Source organism: Ambystoma mexicanum, chromosome 5q (genome assembly GCF_040938575.1).
Source record: "Ambystoma mexicanum isolate Mex_15411 chromosome 5q, UKY_AmexF1_1, whole genome shotgun sequence".
Lineage (NCBI taxonomy): Eukaryota > Metazoa > Chordata > Amphibia > Caudata > Ambystomatidae > Ambystoma > Ambystoma mexicanum.
Genome location: NC_090933.1, coordinates 114,779,204 through 114,799,531, shown reverse-complemented (window position 1 = coordinate 114,799,531; position 20,328 = coordinate 114,779,204). Strand labels below are relative to the sequence as shown.

Below are 20,328 nucleotides of genomic sequence, written 5' to 3'. Positions count from 1 at the left end.
CCTTCTCCCGATTTCTGTCACAAAATCTCCCTCCCAGCTCTGGCAAAATGTTGGCATGTATGACGTACTTCCTCCTCGAGCAGAATTTATCCAAGACCAAACAACATTTTATTTTTGCCTCTATTCTGTTTTTGCAGGTTGACTAGATTTTTAAGCGGAATAACATGGACGTCAAACCGCTTTCTGAGCAAGCATGCCCACCTTTCTACTTTCCGGTGGAGGGGTGCAACTGCCGTGCGAAGCGCTTCCCCGATTCAAGAAGGCCCCTTCCTGAAAGTACACCCGTGCAGAAGTAGGGAACAACCTCCTGATCGAAACTGGAAATATGCAACTGAGGTGGAAATAAAGGCTGCAGGGAGCTTTTATGAAAAAACAGCCCAGATAATAGGAGCGCACTATAAAATGGATCATTACAATTTCCCTTATCGTTTTCGGTAGCAAGCCGTCTTATTATATGAAATTAGATACACATAGCACTTGCAAGTGAATGTAGACATTAATGCTTCTTTAGCAGTTTGCACTAGGTTGTTCTACCAGTGCTGTATAACCATATTTACCCCCACTCTGTAGGTCGAAAGGCAGAGTTGTTTTTGGGTAGGGTGACCAGCTTAAAAACAAAACAACGGGACATGCTATAGACATAGATGTAGGACTAAAATAAACACATACAACTGTAGTCCTACTTTTATGTCGCTTGCCTGTTGCACGAGATAGGGGTTGTGTGCTCACAGGCACACTCCTCTCATTGGATGAGAGCCCCGGGGAGGGGAAGAGGGAGGAAATGAGGGCGTGAAAAGCATTCACGTCCCCATTCACATGCAGGCAGATTTGTGCTGGCCCGATGTTGGGATTTTGAAATCAGGTCCTGGCAAAAACCGGGACCATAGCAACCCACCCATGCAAACCGGGACGTCTGGTCACCCTAATTTTGGGGCGGTTTCAAACATGTGCGGTGTACACTCAGCCCTGAGCATTAACCCAGTGAGTTCTCTTTTATGTGGCCCTGCCTTCATCTGTGTGTAGATTTATTCACCCCACCTGCCTGCTTTGATATCACCTGGGAAGGCTTTTGTCCTCTGCACGTTTGCTGGTGGTGGTGCAGCCCTGTTAACAACTGTTTCTCACCTCGCAGAGCATTGTATTTACTTACTTTTGAAGTTTAATAGTAAGCATAAAATTAAGAAAATAAACTGTTCTGGGAGGTGGGAAATGTGGCAGCTTCTTTGCTGTGTGAGCTCAGTCGGGGTGTCACAGTAGAGCCAACACTGAGAAGTGTCTGTACATGAAGTGACATTGTAATAACTGTAGCTGACAGTAGAGGACTTCACCCTTTCAAAACGGATCCCTGCCAGGCTTTTTTTTGGCTCTCGAATCGAGAAAAACTATACATATTACAGAATTCATGGTCTGGAGAAGTGCGTTCCGGTGAGTCGGAAAAAGCGTGACCCTGGGGGTGGGGCCCAGTGCCCTCCTTGCCATCGCCCTGTGCATTGCCTGTGTGCTCTAGAAAGCGGTCTGCACGGAACTCTTGAAAGTGCTGGCACACTTCCCTGGGCCCGAAACCGGACTGGCTGTTCGGGAACACGTATGAGGTAAGGCAAAAGGGTCTTTTGCCAAGTTTGCACCAGTGCACAAATTAAAGCGATTTCAGTTGGAGGGATTGTTACTGCTTCTATAAGGAGGCAGAACTAACAGATTTATGCTGCATTCATATGCTGCAGTCACGGAGAAGCTGGGCAGCACCGTTTCAGCAGTCATTGTTCTTTGTGTCATGGTCATAAAGAAAAAAGGAGCGGTTGGAGGACTTTCCCAATATTTTGATTGGCAATTAAAGGTGCTTTTCTCATATTGTGTTTGGCTTTAGTTACTAGGTGTTGTGTTCCTCCCTGCCGGTGCAGCAGACGGAGGGAGGGATGATCAGGGCCTGCCTTGTGGCCCAGCTTGGGAGCAGACAAAGGACACAACACACTTGCTTTCACTTGTGCACGGAACTGCCTGCCTTCCTGCAGGGCAGGCCCTTTATTAATAGTGCACCTCACGTCACAGCGCATGCGGGACGTGAGGCGTATCTAACATTCCTCCTTTTTTCCAACCAAACACAACGAAACACAAACACATAACCACATCAAACAACATCACAAACTTTCCTGTGCAAATCTAGTCTGGCACAGTTTTGCGCTCTCCACTTTGTCATTTCACCACTCATAGCCTCTTAGCCTCTCTGGAGCCTTCGGGCTGCCTTTAGGTCATACCTGCTGGGTCTCTGCCGGGAAACTGTCTCAGGGCTAGGTCCCCCCTCTGGCTCATAATCTTCTGGATATGCCCCCTCAGATCCTTCTGGTTGCTCCTCGGGCTCTCCACTCGGCGTCGCTTCTCCCTCACCCAGGTGACTCGAAGCATCTGGTGGCAGCTCTGCCTCTGTCTGGGACTGTCTGTCTCCATCAGTCCACATTTGCTGGGGCAGCCTCTTTAACCAAGAAGCATTCCTGGCGATCATCTGTTGCCCTTGTGCCACTGTCACCATCGTTCCTTCCGTTGGGGTCACTGTCCAGGGTGCGCAGTCATACTGTGCTTCCAGCTTGGACTTTGTAGGGTTTCACAGAACCAATACGTGATTGCCGACTTTGTGTCTCGACCTTCTTGCATGTCTCCTGTCGCTCATGTATTCCTTTGCTGCAACTCTCCTTCATTAGGTGCGGTCGCTGTCAAACGTGTCTACTCCCCTGCTCGGGTCGTGTGGTATGGTTGAGTTTACCAGCGTCCCGTACATGAGTTCCGCCGGGGTTATGTTGGTGGAGCTGTGGGGCGTCACCTGGTAGTTCCATAGGAATCTGTATAGATCTGCTCTCGAGGGGCTGTTTTGAGCACTGCATATGCGTAACACTTTATTGATTGTCTGCATAAATCTCTCCACATCGCCATTCGCATGTGGCCACCGGAGGGTGATGTGGTGATGTTTGATGTGCAAATCGTCCAGGTATTTCCTGAGCTCCGTCCCCTGGAATGGTGGTCCATTGTCCCTCCTGATGCGTCTTGGCAGGCCATGTGTTGCAAACATCTTCTCGAGCGCAGGTATTACGGTCTCTGCTGCTGTCGAGGATATGATCTCCAGTTCTGGGTATCGTGAGTGGTTGTCAATGGCCACCAGCAGGCATGTTCCCTCCTGCACTGTGCAGAAGTCAACGCAGATGGCGTCCCACCTTGATTATCCACGCTCTGCCAACTGTATAGGCTCAGGGTTTGGAGGTGCTCCTGTAATTTTACAAGGGTGGTAGGAGGTAATGACTTACTCTACCTTGGTGTCAATGTGAGGAAACCACACCCGGTGTCGTATTATGGCCTTTGTCCTGACCATTCCCTGGTGGCCTTCGTGTGCCAGCACCACAATTCTGTCCTGCAGACTGCTGGGGATCACTATGCGGGTTCCCCTCAGGATCAGCCCTTCGCTGGTGACGGACAATTCCTGTCCTACTGGGAATATAGCGGTAAGGAAGTCTCTGGCTGCTGACGTACAGTTATTTACGTTGTGGAGGAATGATTTCCAATCACCCAATATGATAGTGTTCTTCACTATGTCGCAGCAAGGGTCATTGTGCGTGGCCTCCACAATGTCTTCGATGCCGACCGGCTTGGGCTTCATGGTGTGTATGATTTGGCATATGTGCTCCTCCGTTTCCTCTGCTTCACTCACTTCCTCCAATGTCGCAGCCCGTGGGTGCCTGGATAGGAAATCTGCTGGATTGTCCGTGCCCGCTTGGTAGGCCAACTCAAACTCATACTGCTGAAGGTGGAGCAGCCATTTCCCAATTCTGGCTGGGGGGTGTGCTGATGACCCTGTGAAGATTGGGATGAGTGGCTTGTGATCTGTGTAGGCCCTGAATTTCGTCCATAGAAGTAGATGTGGAAATGACGGCAGCCCCAGAGCACTGCTATGGCCTCCTTTTCGACATGTGAGTATCGCTGTTCGGTGGGCGTGAGGGTCTCGGGAGGCATATGCGATAGGCTTTGTTTCACCTGTCCGTGATAGTTGGACCAGGATGGCCCCAAAGCCAGCGGGGCTAGTATCGACATATAGCTCAGTCGTCAACGTTGGGTCGTAATATGCCATTGTTATTTCCGATGACAGAGACGTCTTGATTTGCTCAAACGCCTCCTGGAATTCAGAGCTCCAGTTCCATTTGGTGTTCGACCTGGTGAGCTCCCTGAACGGCTCGGACATTGTTGCCAGGTTGGGGATGAACCTACTGCAATAGGCTGCCACCCCCAAGAAACTGCGTACCTGTGTGGGTGTTGTCGGAGGGGAGGCCTCCTTTATGTCCGCCACCTGTTGTGACACCCCCTCACTGTTGAAAACGTACCCGAAGAATAGTATCTCTTCTTTCAGGAACTCGCATTTGTCCCAGTGGATGGTAAGGCTTGCGGTTTCCAGCCTGCTGATCACCATCTCCAGGCGACGCATGTATTCCTGTCTGTCGCCGGCGTGGAAAAGGATGTCGTCACTGACATTCAGCACGCCTGCGATTCCCTGGATCACTTCCTGAATGGCCTGCTGGAACACCTCCACAGCCGAGGAGATGCTGAAACTCAGTCTCTTGTACCGCCACAGACCCACATGGGTCGAGAATGTTGTGATGTACCTTGAGTCACGGTGTAGTTTCAGCTGGTGGTATCCAGCGTTGAGGTCGATTTTCGAGAAAACAATCGAGCCTGTGAGGTCCGTAATTATCTCATCTAGCGTGGGGGTGATGTGTCACTCCCTTTTGATTGCTGCATTTGGTAGGTGCATGTCAATGCAAATCCTTACTTTCCCTGGTTGCTTTGGTTTCTTCGTCATCACCATAGGCGAAACCCAAGGCGTTGGTCCTGTGACTTGTTCAATAATGCCAGCCTTTTTGAGTTTGTGTAACTGCTTTGCAACCAGGTCTCTCATATGAAATGGGGTTCTCCTGTTGCGTACCGCCTGGGGCTGCACCGTCTGGTCGATGTGAAGCTTTATGAGTTTGCCTTTAAAACATACGATGCCATTGAGGATGCCCGGGTACTTCTCTAGTAGGTCGGCGACGTCAGTTGAGTCTGTGACATTGCAGATAAACCGGATCAGTCCTAGGTCTTCAGCTGCATCCCCACTAAGCAGGCATTCGATTCCAGCATTGACAACATATATCTTTGATTTGATTACTGTCTCGTCTCTGTTTAGTACCGTTCTGAACTGTCCTTCCACTGGTAGTGGCGTCTTGCTTCCGTAGGGGAACAGGAGTGTTTCAGTTGACTTGAGGTCAGGTCGAGGACGCAGTGTCTGGAACACTGTCGATGGCATGACATTTACTGATGATCTGGTGTCTATCCTCATGAGTGTCTCTTGGCCCTATATGGACACAAGGCATTTGTGTCTTCTCTGTCTTTTCCTCGGCTCCGTGCTTCTGTGATTAAGTGCTGAGATCAGATGAACCTTGCTCCTTCTCCTCCTTCTCCCAGTCCCCACATCAGTCACTGTGTCGCCATTGTCATCTCTGGATTCGTCTGCCGATGAGTTGTCAGCCGCTATGTGGCGTGTTTCCGCTTGCTTCTTTTTCTTAGTGAACGCTTTAGCATGTTGTGGTTGTGGGCGTTGAGGCTGCCCTGAGAATATGCAGACATGTGCGTAGTGATCCTTCTGGACACATGCCCCACACGTGGTTCCCTGTGCTGGGCAATGTCTCCTTCCATGGCATGCTCCACCGCACCATCCGCGGGAGGCCTGGGGTTTCTAGGTTGCCACCGTGGTGAATTGTTCGCCTCATTGTAGTCTTCCCTTGGTGCTTGGCGGTTGGCGATCTGTGCTATCACCATTGTCATTGGCACCAGTTGGAGCTTCTGTAGCGTGGTGCCCATGTGTGCCGCCCTCCCGTGCAACAGCTCTCTTTGGCATCCATATTCAAGGATCCTGGCTAGGATGATGTCCTTTTCGCCCCAACACCATTCTGCACAGTTTCTCTGAGTGCATACCGTTGATGATCTGGCGCCTTATTTCTTTTTCAACGTTGTCGAATTCACACAAGAGTGCTAGTTTCCTTTGGCCAGTTGGTATATGTCCGCACCTTTGTCAATGACCAGCGTGTTGAAAAGGCATAGGACGTCATCACCCACGTTGAGCAGAAGGTGTGACCTCATCTTCCTGGGCATTGTAATGTCCAGTTCATTGCCTACTCGAACTTTTGGATCCACAGCACCAGCGGGGCCCCACTGATGATGGATCGGTGTAGGGGTCGAAAGGCCCCAACGCAGCTGTGGCACCTCCATGAGGTTGAGGAGACGGCGCTGGCGGCGTCAATGTGATGCAGGTTTCCTTGCCGGTGTACTGGGTCTGGGCGTGGGAAGGCCAGTTGCCATGTTGCCCTGGTGCTATATTCACCCCGTGTGTATGTGGGCAGCAATGGATTCCTCCTCACCTTTGTTTGCCGGTCAGTTGGTGTGGCATCGATGATTGGCCAGCTTCTAAGTATTTCCTTGGGTGGTGCAGTGGCTCCCTCTGGGTTGCTTGGCAATGATGCAAAAAGAGAGAAAAACATTTTTCCCCAGTGGCATCCACTGTGTTGCTGGGTTCTTTTTTTGGATGCTTGAATTTTTGGGGGAACATTTTATTTTTTTATTTTTTGGGTGGGGAATGGTACCCCCACCATGTCTCCAAAAATGTGCCGGGGTCATGGGCGTGTGGGCTGACTTACATTACAGCCTGTAATCAGCTGTGCACATTTTCAGCTCCCTCATCTTGTCGCCAGTGTTGTGTTCCTCCCTGCCGGTGCAGCCGGCGGAGGGAGGGATGATCAGGGCCTGCCTCGTGGCCCAGCTGGGGAGCAGAAAAAGGACATGACACGCTTGCTTTCGCTCATGCCCGGAACTGCCTGTCTTCCGGCAGGGTGAGCCCTTTATTAATAGTATGCCTCACGTTACCGCACATGCGGGACGTGAGGCGTATCTAACACTATGTGGCCCTGCAAGTGCAAGTCGAAACATTTGGCAGTAGAAGTGCAGATACTTGTGAGGAGGGACACGCGGCTTGTCACTGTTACTCTCCCATTGACCACCAATGGCAATGCTATCCCTTAGAGCCACTCCCAGCCACTGACATGGAAGAAGCGAGCAGTGGGCTTAGGCCAGAGGCCTTTTTTCAAGCACCAGAACATTGCCGTGCAAAGCATCCACCGAGGCTGCGTGCACTCGCGTCCTAGCAGCAGTGCTCAAGTCGAAGGTACATGTGGGGGATGGAGTCCACCCACTTTATTCAGAGGGTGGACTCAGTCCCCCCCCAGCTAAAATGAGAAACATGGAATGTCCTCTTTGAATTTATGAATAAAAGCCAACCTCAGGGATCAAATCACAGTCATCAGGTTTGTAGGACACTTCACTGCGCTATATAACCTGATGAAAAATAACAATTAAAGGTGAAATGACCCAAGTTTTCAAAAACACTATTAGAAGGAAATATCCTCTCTTGGTTTTGTGTGTGTTGATTTTATGAAAAGGCAAATGCCATATGCCCTGTGCAATTTGGGTGGTTAGGCAAAGCCAATTTAATGAAATGTGCACATTTCACCTTGATATGCTAATTTCTAGTAACGTCACATCCGACTGTGTTTGTTGACAAGGCCCCCCACTTTAATTTTTAGGACAGGCAGCTTTAAAAGGGAAATCTCCAAGCCATTCAGGATAAATGCAAGCAATCTGTTGCAGTGCTCGCCTCCCTTGCATGCTAATGAGGTTGTGACGTCAGCCACTGGCCGGCCTGCCTAATTTATTTCAATGTCAATCACCCGCTGCGCACAAATCGATAACCACTAGGGCTGTTAACAAAAACAGAATCCCTTGTTGGAGCTCTTGGCACCACAACACCAATGAAAACAAGATTCGTCTGAGGATACAAATTATTCTGACCAAACTCAGATCCTCTTGGTAGCTGACCAAAATGTTAGCATACTTTCCATCATGGGTTAATGCTTTATATTAAACATATGTTTGCAACAATCTCATAGTCGGAAACCAGCTAGGTTATGCAAGGTAAAATGCTTCCAAAATGTGTCATGTTAACCTTAAAACTCCAAGATGGGCCATGTGTTTTCCACAACGTGAATATCTCCCATACCACCACTTCTGGGCAATGCTGCATGGGCATCCCACAAGCGAGGCAGGATAACTGCTGTTACCATCGGCAGCTGGGAGAGGGGCAGCCCCAACCTCCCCGCACCCGCTCCTCTCCTTCCCCCCAGCTACAGAGACACGCAGTCTCGGCAGCACAAAAGCCACGGAAGGGTAAGGTGAGAACAGTCATTGCACCCTTCCTCCAAACAGCAATTTGCTAAGCGCCATAAGGAAAACAAACATCAGGATCTGCCTCTCTATTGTATAAATCTGCTGGTGGCAGCACATACTGATAAGAGTTCATTGAAACAGGCCTGCAACAGGTTTGGTCGCAGAACAGATAAAAGGGCGGCAGGACTAACACCTCTTGGATATGCAATGTGTCAACTTGAAGCTAGCTCCTACCCCATCTGTATGAAAGGCAGTGAATGGCATGTCTCGGTCCACTATTTACCATAGGCAACCCCTGCAGAGAGGACCCCTTTCAGAGGGAAGAAGTATGTGATTTAAGGGATACATGAAGTCTGCTCTCATCACTAACTTCAAGGGATCAGGCAGGGCCCAGGTTCAAAGATCTGCCCCCACCAGGGGGTCAGACAGTCGGCTATCCGGTCGGGGGCTGCGACAACAGCAGCCCCCACCACATACACAACAAAGACCTAGGGCCTCCCTGGGTCCTATAAATGAGAGCAGCATGCTCAGAGTAAACACAATCTGTTTGTGGACCCTGAACGGGGACACAAGCAAACAGGAGGTTCACTATTTACTCAGTGTCTTCCAAATCGTGTTGCTTCTTTAGCAATTCTTGAAGTTCGCTGTACATCGCAGTGTCTTTTTCCTTCCTGAACATTGTAGACGACCGAAACATATGTGGAGTTACAGCAAATAAGTAATATGCTATTTGTTTCTGTATTAACACTTACTGTAATCACCAAGAGGTGTTGAAATTTATGTTAATATATTGGTTCTAGGTGGTCCTAGTACCACAAGTGTGGAATATTGACATGTATAGTGAGATTGTGAATGAATGATGGAATGAATGGTGGTGTTTAAATGTGGATGGTGAGAACAATAAATATTTGTGCAAAAAGCTTATAAATAAATATATATATATTTTGACAAGACTTGGTATTGTTTAAATGTGTACAGATGTTCTGATCTCATTTCGCCCAGGTTCATTTTTGTTGTTCCATTATATTTAGCCTGTAGAACCTGTAGCAGTAAGGCAATTCCTATTTCGAAACTATGTGAGGTACTGCCATGGAAAGGAGATGTTGGAGGACTTCTTGTTTTGTAAGCAAATTAAGGGCAGAGCAACTGCGCCTGAACTCTTTGAAATTTTAAACAACTTCCTAAGTTCCAACTGCCTAAAGTGGGGGGCGTGTGTTGGTATTTGCACGGATGGTGCTCCTTCAATGTGTGGTGCTAAAGCTGGGCTAAAAGCAAAAGTATTGGCAGTAGCTCCACATATTGGGCCTCATTACGACCCAGGCGGTAATCTTCCGTCATTACCGCCATGGCGTAATGAGTGTTTACGCCGTGGGCCGATGGCGTAAAGAGCGCCACATTACGACCCATCGCGCACGAGCATTACGCCATGGCGGTAATGCAATCAACGCCATGGCGGAAAAGGCCCCTACCGGCATCGTAAAGCTAGCAAGGTGCACTTCCGCCACCGTAAGTAGCAGCCACCGTAATTAGCGGCCACCGTAATTAGCGGCCACCATAATTTGCGGCGGCCATAAAAAGCAGAACCGGAAATAGCGTCATCGCGCCGGAACGGGAAACAGCACGTCGGCCATCTTTAAAAACACAATCCATTGCCATCCTACCGAACAACACCAGATCCAACCCTGACACCTGTCCCAACCAATCACCCACCCATCCAACTACCCAAAAATGCCTAAAGCTGTTAAGAAGGCATGTGACCGCCAGCACCAGGAAAGATTCAGCCGGGAGGAACTCTGCATGCTTGCGGAGACCCTGCAAGACAACGCAGCTGTCATTTTCTCCCCGGAAATGACCAGGACAGCGATAGGGAAAAAGAAGGCCATCTGGGCCCTGGTGGCCGAGCGCGTCAGCGCGGTGGGGACCGTACCCCGCATCCCACAGCAGTGCAGGAAGCGCTGGGACGACCTTCGCATACGGGTCAGAGCCGTCATCTCTGCGAACCGCAACCTTGCCCTGGGTACCGGTGGAGGGTCGGAATCCCCACTAAAACTCCAACCGTGGGAGGAGATTTGTGCAACCACGATTGGCATGGAAGCCATTGAAGGCGTCGGAGGGATGGAAAGGGGAGCTCCGACATCAGGCGATGAAGGTAGGTGCCTCAAACAAGACATGCCATAGTCACTGCAGTCCATTCATGTGTAGCACAAGGTTGCCCTAGAGTGTAAATGCAACACATTTCCACACTGCCCATAGCCACATGCGAGCACCACCCTGTATACACTGCTGGCACCCGCATACCTGCATCCACATTCCACACTAAAAGGAGACAACCTGTATGGCCCTGCCTGAAATCTGCCTCATCTACTGACCAGAATAATGTCTATCATTGTCATTCCAAAGTCCGCAGACCCATCAATAACGCCCTCCCTCCTTTGCTCCACCACAGGCACAGATTCACACCCCGAGGACCAGGACACCCCTGCGACGAAGAGAGCCAAGAAGGACAATAATACCGTCCCCGCACCCTCAACCTCAGCTGCAGTGAGGCAGACCCCACAACAAGCAGGACCCACTGCAAGCATACCGGACGTCCCACCGGCAAGCACCCCTGTAGTCAGCAGGCCAGCAGCAGCTGCTCCACTTCTACCAACATTGCCTGCCACAGAAGGCACCGGGTCAGCGGCCAGCAGCAACATGGGTGAGACAGCTGCAATAGCTGCATGTTCAGACTCAGACATTGAGGAGCACGAAGTCAGAAGCCCCACTGACCTACTACATTCCCCCTGTTTGTCAGACGCCAGCTCCCATGAGGATCACACACAGGGGCACACAGAGGTAGAGGAGTGGCCTTCTACCCCATGCCCAGTCCTCAGTCCACAGGAGGGGAGCAGCCCCTCCATCACACCACCAGCACTGGCCATGGGCCAGCAGGGGCAGCAGTCCCTCGAGGACATCACAGAACGGCAGCAACAACTGTCCACGATGCTGGCTGAGCATGCCGCGGAATGTGTGGGAGCTAGGGCAACCATTGAACAGGCCACGGAGACCCTAAGGGACGAAGTAGCACAGAGCACTGCCACCCTGAGGGATGCCATGCAGGCCATGTCCAGGGACATCTGTGCTGAACTTGCCGGCTTGCGTCGTGCGCTCACTGAGCTCACCCACACCCTACAGGACGTGCATGCACGGGGGCAGGCAGGGACATCCTCCACTGCCAGTTCTGCACAGAGCAGCCCCGTCCGACGTTCCGGACGTAACCTGCGCTCCACAGCCAGGGGTGCCCCGGGGGCCGGGAGAGGGGGCTTGTAACAGCCTGTGGCCCCTGTCACAGGCATCTGTTGACACCTACATGGGGTGTGTTGGGGTGTGCAGGGGGGAGGGGGGAGGAGGTGTGTTGAGGTGTGCAGGGGGGAGGGGGGAGGGGGTGTGTTGGGGTGTGCAGGGGAGAGGGGGGAGGTGGTGTGTCACGACGTTTCATAGTTTAAATACACTTTTTTCTTTCCCAAAATGAAATGTGTGGACATTTTCATTGCATATGTGTGCTTTATTGGTGTACAGTCCACAGTGTGCATGTCCCAGAGACACACAGTGCCCCAAGTGCAGTCTCCATGTGATTCACACCAGCCGTGTGTGCTAGAAGCAGTGGTCGATGATACTTTGGCGCATTGCACGCCCCTCCTGTGCGTCGCCTCCTCCATGGGGTGCCGCCCCATCTGCACCCTCCTCATCCTCATCGTCAGGTGGTTGCAGTTCTGCGTCAGGGGGCAGGGGCACATTCCGTCTGACGCACATATTGTGTAGCATGACACATGCCATGACAATCTTTGCCACCTTCTCATGGTGGTACAGGAGTGCCCCACCAGACCTGCTGAGGCTTCGGAACCGTGCCTTCAATAGGCCGAATGTCTGCTCTATGACCACACGAGTACGTGTATGTGCACGGTTGAAGTCCTCCTCGTGCTGGTTCTGCGGGTTCCGGCTGGTGTAAGGAGCCACCTCTTCAGGGGATAGCCTGCATCACCTGTATGTAGGCGAGAATGTATGTGTCAGTCATGTCGTCTGATCAAGAACATGATGTGCCACCATGGCTTGCATCCAACTGTTACTTCGGCTCACTTCTACATGCACTAATTGATTCACACAATGCAACCAGTATATGCTCATGGCTCCCATGGGCTGTTTTGCATGCCGTCACCCAATGTATGAAGAGGGGTTGAGTGCATTGTGAGTGCCCATCCTCTGTCTCCGTTCTCTGTGTTACTCACAGCCAGGTGGAGTATGCATCATCCCCCCCCTTTCAGCCAGGTGGAGTATGCATCATTCCCCCCCCTTTCAGCCAGGTGGAGTATGCATCATTCCCCCCCCCTTTCAGCCAGGTGGAGTATGCATCATTCCCCCCCCTTTCAGCCAGGTGGAGTATGCATCATTCCCCCCCCTTTCAGCCAGGTGGAGTATGCATCATTCCCCCCCCCCTTTCAGCCAGGTGGAGTATGCATCATTCCCCCCCCTTTCAGCCAGGTGGAGTATGCATCATTCCCCCCCCCTTTCAGCCAGGTGGAGTATGCATCATTCCCCCCCCTTTCAGCCAGGTGGAGTATGCATCATTCCCCCCCCTTTCAGCCAGGTGGAGTATGCATCTTCCCCCCCCCTATCAGCCAGGTGGAGTATGCATCATCCCCCCCCCTTTCAGCCAGGTGGAGTATGCATCGGTACGTCATTCACCTGCCCACTTCCATGACATTGGACTCACCGAGTAGCCAGGATCTTGGGCCTGCATGTCGCTCCATGTAGCGTGGTATTGTGGAGTTCCTCAGGACCATAGAATCATGGGTTGATCAGGGGAATCGGGCACAACAATGTGTGATGATCTTGTTGGAGTCACAGACCATTTGCACGTTGATTGAGTGGAACTGTTTCCGGTTGTGTTACGGTACCTCCATGGCACGTGGAACCACCAATTCCACATGGGTGCAGTCGATGGCACCAATGCAACCTGGTATGCCAGCTAGTGCATGGAAACCCACTTTGGTGTTTGCAATGTCCTGGGCAGTCCGTGGTAATGAGATGTGGTCGTCTGTGTGCTTGAGGAGGGCATCGAGCACTTGGATGAGTGTTCGTGAGAATAATGGTTGTGAAATGCCATGCAAGTGCCCCACTGTGTGCTGGTAGGTGCCTGTGGCCAGGAAGTGGAGTACAGACACTACCTTCAGTAGGGGGGGGGTGGTGGTTGGAGTTTCTATCATGCTGACAATGTCGTTGTGTATCATGTCTACGATGGCGGTGATGGTGTCCCGGTCCAAACGGTACAGGGTGTGGATCTGCTCAGCAGTGAGGTTGAATGGATTGGCTCTGATGCGTGGGATTGGGGGCTGCCTGCGTGGTGGCACTGGCTGTGCTGGTGGGGCTTGCTGGGCCTGCCTTGCCCTCCTTCTCCTCCTGCGTCTCCTCTGTGCTGCCTGTTGTTGTTGTTGCTGTTGTAGCACATGCATTGCTATCAGGTCCTCCAGCCCCAACATTGCTAGATGTATTGGTATCATTGTGGAGTGTGACTGGGTGTGGGAAGGGGTGGGGTGTGCTCTTTTTGTACTTCCTGAGTCTGTATTGCCTTCACCTGTGCTGTTTCTGTGCACCTGTGGCAGCTGCATTCACTTTACATGGCCCTTTACGGTTGGTTCGCGATGGCGTAATTAGCACCATGGCGGTAAGGTACTTAACGGGCTGGGTGATGGCGTTAGGTGCATATCCGCTTGGGTCGGCATTTGCGTACCTTTCCGCCATGGCGCTAAGTACGGTGTGGCCGGTCGCGTGCGCGCACCCTTAGCGCAGTTAGCGGCAGCGTTAACTACGATGCCGCTAATGGCATCGTAGTTAACGGTCACGGGTCATGATTGGACCTGGCGGAAAACGATGGCGGTAACCATTTACCGCCATCGTTTTTCACTTAGCGCCAGGGTCGTAATGAGGCCCATTGTGTGGACACACAGCATGATACACCGAGAAGCTTTGGCTGTGCGCAATATGGGGCATGAACTGACACAGGTTTTGACTTCTGTTGTAAAGATCGTAAATTTTGTTAAGATGCACCCCACAAGAGCCTGTCTGTTTGCCACCTTATGTGCAGAAATGGGAGCTGACCATGATGCTTTGCTGTTTCACACAGAGGTCAGGTGGCTATCCAGGGGAAAGGTTTTAAATCGCATCTATAAACTCAGAAACGAAGTGAGAGACTTTCTCCTGGAGTTAGACCAGACAAAAGCAGAGCCTCTGTGTGATCCACGCTGGCTTATACTGTTGGCTTACCTTGGCGACATCTTCGAAAGCTACATTTTCTAAACCTCTCCCTGCAAGGCACAGAAACCACATCATTTGCCATGAATGCAAGACTATCGGCATTCAAGAAGAAGCTGGAGCTTTGGAGGAGGAGGGTTGATATTGGCATTGCCGATGCGCTCCCATTATTAGATGATGCTCTTGAGGAGACGGAGTATGATCTTTCATGTGTTTCTGAAGTAATAGGAAACAATTTAAATGCTCTGAGAACTAGTCTCGAAAAGTACTTTCCTGACGACAATTGCAACATGAATGGCTGGGTGGTTCAGACTTTCCTAGCTGACGTAGGAGCCCATCTCCCAATACAATTCCAGGAGGAACTAATGGATCTCCAAAGTGACCGCCTACTAGAGAGCCAATTCAGATAATTGTCTTTGGGTGCATTTTGGCAACATGTGTCTGCAGAGTTTCCAACTTTATCGGAATGTGCAGTCAGTGTACTGTTACCTTTCAGCACCTCATACCTGTGCGAAATTGGGTTCTCTGCACTTGCAGCCCTAAAGGCAAAACATCGGTCAAAGCTGGAGGTGGAAGAAAGCCTGCGGTTGGCTATTGCAAAAATTGAACCCAATATTGACAGGCTGGCTGGTGAAAGGCAGGCCCACCGTTCACACTAGTTCTCCAGTATGCCACTGTCCAACTTGCAAGTGACATCATTAACAGTACGTTGTTGTACTTGAGAAACAAATTGTTACAGCACTTGCATAGCAAATTTTACTACAGGACAGCAATATTGGGTGTTTTCGTTTGTGTGAAATAAATATCCAACACTATTTTTAGTCTTGTCTTCTGTATTATAGCAAAATAATCGGAATGCTTTGTTCACAAATATTTGTCCTCTAATCTGATTTGAATCATTGCAAGCAATGATTTTGAAGCAACGTGGTGTTTGGCATTCACTCCTTCGTTAGGGGCACCATTCTACTCCAGCGCACGATAACCGTTCGAACCGAGTACAATTTTGGAGTCCATGTGTATAGGGGGGGCCTGGGTCGGAGAATTTTTTCTTAGGGGGGGCTCGGGGTCAAAAAGTTTGAAGACCACTGCCTTAGAGGGTGGAGTGTTTCCCTTACTATTTGTCCCAATATGACATTCATTATACAATTTGGAATATTGGTGGGGACAAGGTCAGCTCACGGGTAACGGTTCAGTTTTTGTTGCATGGCAACGTTGAGCAACCGAATTCTGACTTGGATGGAGTGTTTGGAAACACTGGCTGATATCAGAGGGACGGGTTACCAAATAATAACTTGCTGGTGCCCGCCCCATGGTTTTCCTCCCAAGGCTTGGCCTGTTTTTCCGCTAATCGTCTAGCGGTGTGTTACAATTGCTCCTCTGCTCAAGGAGTACAAGCAGGTTTCTGTATCCTCAAGAGAGTTGTGTAGTTTTTTTCATTATATATTTTTCCTACAGTGCAGCAAATATAGTGTTTGGTTTCAAATCTGTGCAGAGCCTACTGATGCAGGTTCCTAATTTTGGAAGGGTCTAAATCAGTCTTTCATCCTGTCAAGATCGATGGGATGAAAGACTGATCCCATCGACACACCGTTGGTAGTAATGATGAGCAGCACTCGTATACCTGAGGGTTCGTAGCACTATTTAAATGCTATTTTGCTATGGGCAATGTGCTTAATTTTTTCCTTCCCCTGATCCCCAGAGAGGCCAGTCAGCCTTACATGCATGCAGAGGCCCGGGCCTCAGTGTTTGAAGGGACAGTGGTCCCAGTATTCCTTCACAACCTTTCAATTACGGGGCATGATAATTATCCCAAAATCCTCCCCCCCCTCACCTTGCCCCTCATTCCCTCACCGCCATCCTTGCGGCGGGATTGCATCGTAATGTTACACCTCTTGGAGTAACACTTGATGGTTTCAGTTTTTCCTTTAACAGGAGTTCTGGCTCATGACCAGTGCAAAACTCGCACTGGGCATTTCCCTCCCGTCAGTTTACTTTCGTTTGCACCAATTTCCTAGTATTTCACTAAGTTAAGCGGAGCCCCCTTCCACGGGCAGAGGGGTTGGTTAGAAGTGCAAGAGTGTATTTATTTTAAAGGTGTAAAGCACTGCTTTAGTGTTGTCCTCAAGGTAGCCTTCTTCTGGGTTGCTAGGTTTTCCTTAGATAAGTGGAGGAGGGTTTATCTCCTCCTATGGGAAGGCACAATATACCTCAGGGGGATAGAGGGGCCTGGGAGAGCTCCTCATCTTCCATCCAAGTTTTTGCAGCCCTCTATCACAGGGCGTTCTAACGTCTCTACATTGACCATCTCTGTAGGTGTCTGTCTGTGAAATTGCCAGAGGGCTGGAATATATATTTAGTTAATGACTTGGTTGGCCTAGTCACCTGCATGGCAGGTAGACCTTTTGGGTTTTCACTGGAAATTGCTTGCAATAAGGTGCCAGCAGAGGGGGCTGGGGGTTTCAAGACTCTTCAGATTTGCTAAAAATAGAGGTTAGTCCTCTTCTGGTAAACAACTGCATTTTAGCTGTTTAGTGATCTGTTTCTTTGCAGTTTAGAGTCTTTACTAAGACTATGGAATTTAGTGGGTCCTCCTTCGGTTAGTTTATGATCCTCTAAGGGATTTATCAACCATGGGGGAGGGGATAAGGTCCAAGCACCTGGCACATCTTCAAAGGGATTCAGGTATCACTATAATGTAAGCGATTGGATGTTAGATACATCTTTTCTCTTTGCCAAGTTCGGTCTCTTAAGGGTCAGGTTTTGTAAATATCTTCCTTTTTTTCATGGTAGCAGAGTCCTTCTTCAAGAGCTCAGGAGGTCTGAGGGTCTCCGTCTTGGCGGTTTGGCAGGTTTAACTCTTCCTGGTGTTTCAAGGATTTTTTCGGGAACATCTCTTTGTCATCAGGGTCCCCTGGTGGGTCTTTTCTTAGTCTGGATGTTATTTAACGCTAGCTGCTGGGTTACAGGTGGGGCCCTCTCTTCCATTCTGCTCCTGCCTCCAGAAGACATACCTGTCTTAGTATGCACATATGTCTGGGGACAATGGTGTGTTAAGGACAGGGCTTGAAGTAGACTTTCCTGTGTACACAAGGCCCAGGTCTATTGCAGGTCTGTTGCTTTTCAGCTCCACTCGAGCTAGGTCTTCCTATAACATGTTAATAAAATGTCCTTTTACTCCCGCTTTAATTTTTATGAAGATTGCCTTTCCCACTCGGTTTCCAGTGTAGTTATGTGACATGTCCTGTTTCTAACTGGAACCTACAAAGCTTTCACCCCGTGGGGGGGTATTCTTCTTTATCTCCAGGAGAGCTAAGTGTTTTACTTCTTTTGTTTGCTATCTAGGTTTCCAAAAGATGGTATGAATTTAAGTGTTTTAAATGTTTGATTGGACAACGGAGGAGTTTATTACTCCTATGTTTTTTTCCTAACCTATTAGTATAGGAAGACTTTGTTCAGTGTTTCCCCCTCCCTCTTTTAACCAGTTGGTTTTGGTGGCCTGTGAGGAACGCTGGAATTGGCGCATCTTCCCAGTTTGTTTCTGGCAGTGGATTTGGCTATGCCTTATAAGACAGTTATTCAGGCAGCCTAGCCTTGGGTAATACTCTGGAATAAAGTTGATTGATCAAATGAAAACATTTAAAACACTTGCTTCTCCTATTATTTTTATTGTATTGTCACTATTGTATTGATCATGTTGTACTAATGGGATACAAGGGCTTCAAAATTCTTGAGCCTCCTATCTTGCCATAGAATGACTAATCCCCCACACTAGCGTGAGAAGGGGGTTTAGATTCTATTAAAGACAAGGAGACAAGTATTATCCCACCCACCCACCCTTGATACGTTATGGCATTTGTGTCACGTTTATACACAGGTGTTTCAAGAGAGAACATTCTTTGGTTTGTTGTTCTTCCCATCCACCCACCCTTCTTTGCTTGTTGTTCTTACAGCTATGAGCTGAGGTTCTGCTCAGAAATGTGGCTCACAGTTACGAGATGTGGAGAGTGCGTGATACGAGAGCTTCGCTGGATTTGTCTTCATCATCTGATCTGTGCATCGGACGTCTGGTTCAAGACAGCTACAGAAAGAGGAGTTGGGTTTGGAGTAAAGGACTTATATAAGGGAGGGTCCCTGCTCATTGGTCTCCTGCAGGGAATTACCTGTCCTCCATGATGGATTGGGGAACCCCCCTTACATTGACATTGAACTCTATTTAGTTCTGATTTTACAACTTTTTTGTTTGTAAAAGTTTTTTCTTTGCTGCTGTGGTTTCAGAGTAAAGATTCTAATGCATAATACTCGCCTCCTTGTCTTTAATAGAATCTAAACCCCCTTCTCAAGCTAGTGTGGGGTATTAGTCATTACAAACCACTGCTGCAGGCTACTGAAGCCAGGGCTGGGTTTAATTGATCACAGCTGCCAGAGACTGCAATCAGCTCCACTCTGTTGGCTAGGAGGACCTTTACAAGGTCACTTTGAACAGAAGAAGTAGTCAGTCAACTGCTTGCACTGGGAGTTCTGCGTGTGTGCTCCTGTGACCAGTTTTTGTCCTTTCCTGAAAATCTCAATGTTGACTTTTGAAGCCCGTTTGCTGTTGCTGCTTTGCAGCACCTTTTCCGGTCTGCTTTTGTAGTCTGTCTGTTATTTAACCTTTCCTGGATTTTGAGCTTTTGACTTCTGAAACCTTGTCCTGTTTTGCTGTTAAAGACATTCAGTTCTTTACTGATATATTTTCTGCCTTTCTGACTTTGTAAACACGCTGTTTTCTGTAAGCATTTCTGCTCCAAAGACTTGTTCTCTTTTTGCCTTGCTTTTCTCTCTTTTTCTCTTCAACCCCAGCCTTTTTTAGTTTTCCTGTTTATTCCTTGCCTGCGATATTACCCGTCTTCAGTCCATAGTTTCTAGTGCCTGTTCTTAAGTACTCTGAGTTTCCTGAATCTCTCATATTCGCTGTGCTGGAAGTGCCGTATCTAGCCTGTCCTTTGCCCTGTATATTCCAATATTCGAGTCTCTGCTTTGCTATTTTGTTTCTCTACCCTGTTCTGTACCTGGTTATTTATTTCAACGCTGCTTTCTACCTGTATTACATCTCGGTCCACTGTTGTTCATATCAGATAAGGGAAATACTTCTGTTGTCTTTGCTTAGTCCATTGAAGTCTTACCTGCCTCAGTATATGGTCTCCAGTTTTACCCTTGCACTGAGTACAACAGTCTCTTCAGCACCCCTAACTCATGATGATGCTGCATGACCGTTGTTAAGAGTAATCTGCTGCTACTTATCTCAAGGGCTTTCCCTAATCCTTGGAAACCCATTATCGTATTCCAGTACAATCTGTGTCTCCAAGTATATTTGGTTGCCTTTGCTTTCTCTCTGTCTCTTTACATCAAGCCAGCTCCAGCCCCTGCAGTTCTGTGAGTACCCGTCTCAACTCAGATCAGCTTGGTATGTCCCCTGTTTCTATTATATGCTAGCGTTGACTCAGGAATCTTCCCGAATCTACAGTGCAGACTGTGAGATATAGCTTTTGCCCTGTGCTCTCCAGACAGACCCCTGACAGACCTGACACCAGCTAAATTGGGTGCCTTTAAGTGCAATATCAGCAAATGTGAGAAAGAAAATCAGGTAAGTTGTTACCTGGCTACAACTGTCAATGTAACATGGCGCTGTGCCATTTCCTTGTTAATGAAAGGTGTAACCAGGTCTGCCCGGGGGCAGGGCTCCACCTGGTTGCTCATGTGTTGCCCAATTGCTGA

At 49.2% G+C, this 20,328-nt stretch overlaps 1 long non-coding RNA gene across 1 annotated transcript; it reads left to right on the top strand.

Annotated features, from left to right (window-relative positions):
* Positions 1–817: 817 nt before the first annotated feature.
* Positions 818–18,870, top strand: LOC138498554 (uncharacterized). The gene is made up of 2 exons (XR_011278742.1): positions 818–981; positions 18,525–18,870. It is a non-coding gene; the product is annotated as an uncharacterized lncRNA (long non-coding RNA).
* Positions 18,871–20,328: the final 1,458 nt, after the last annotated feature.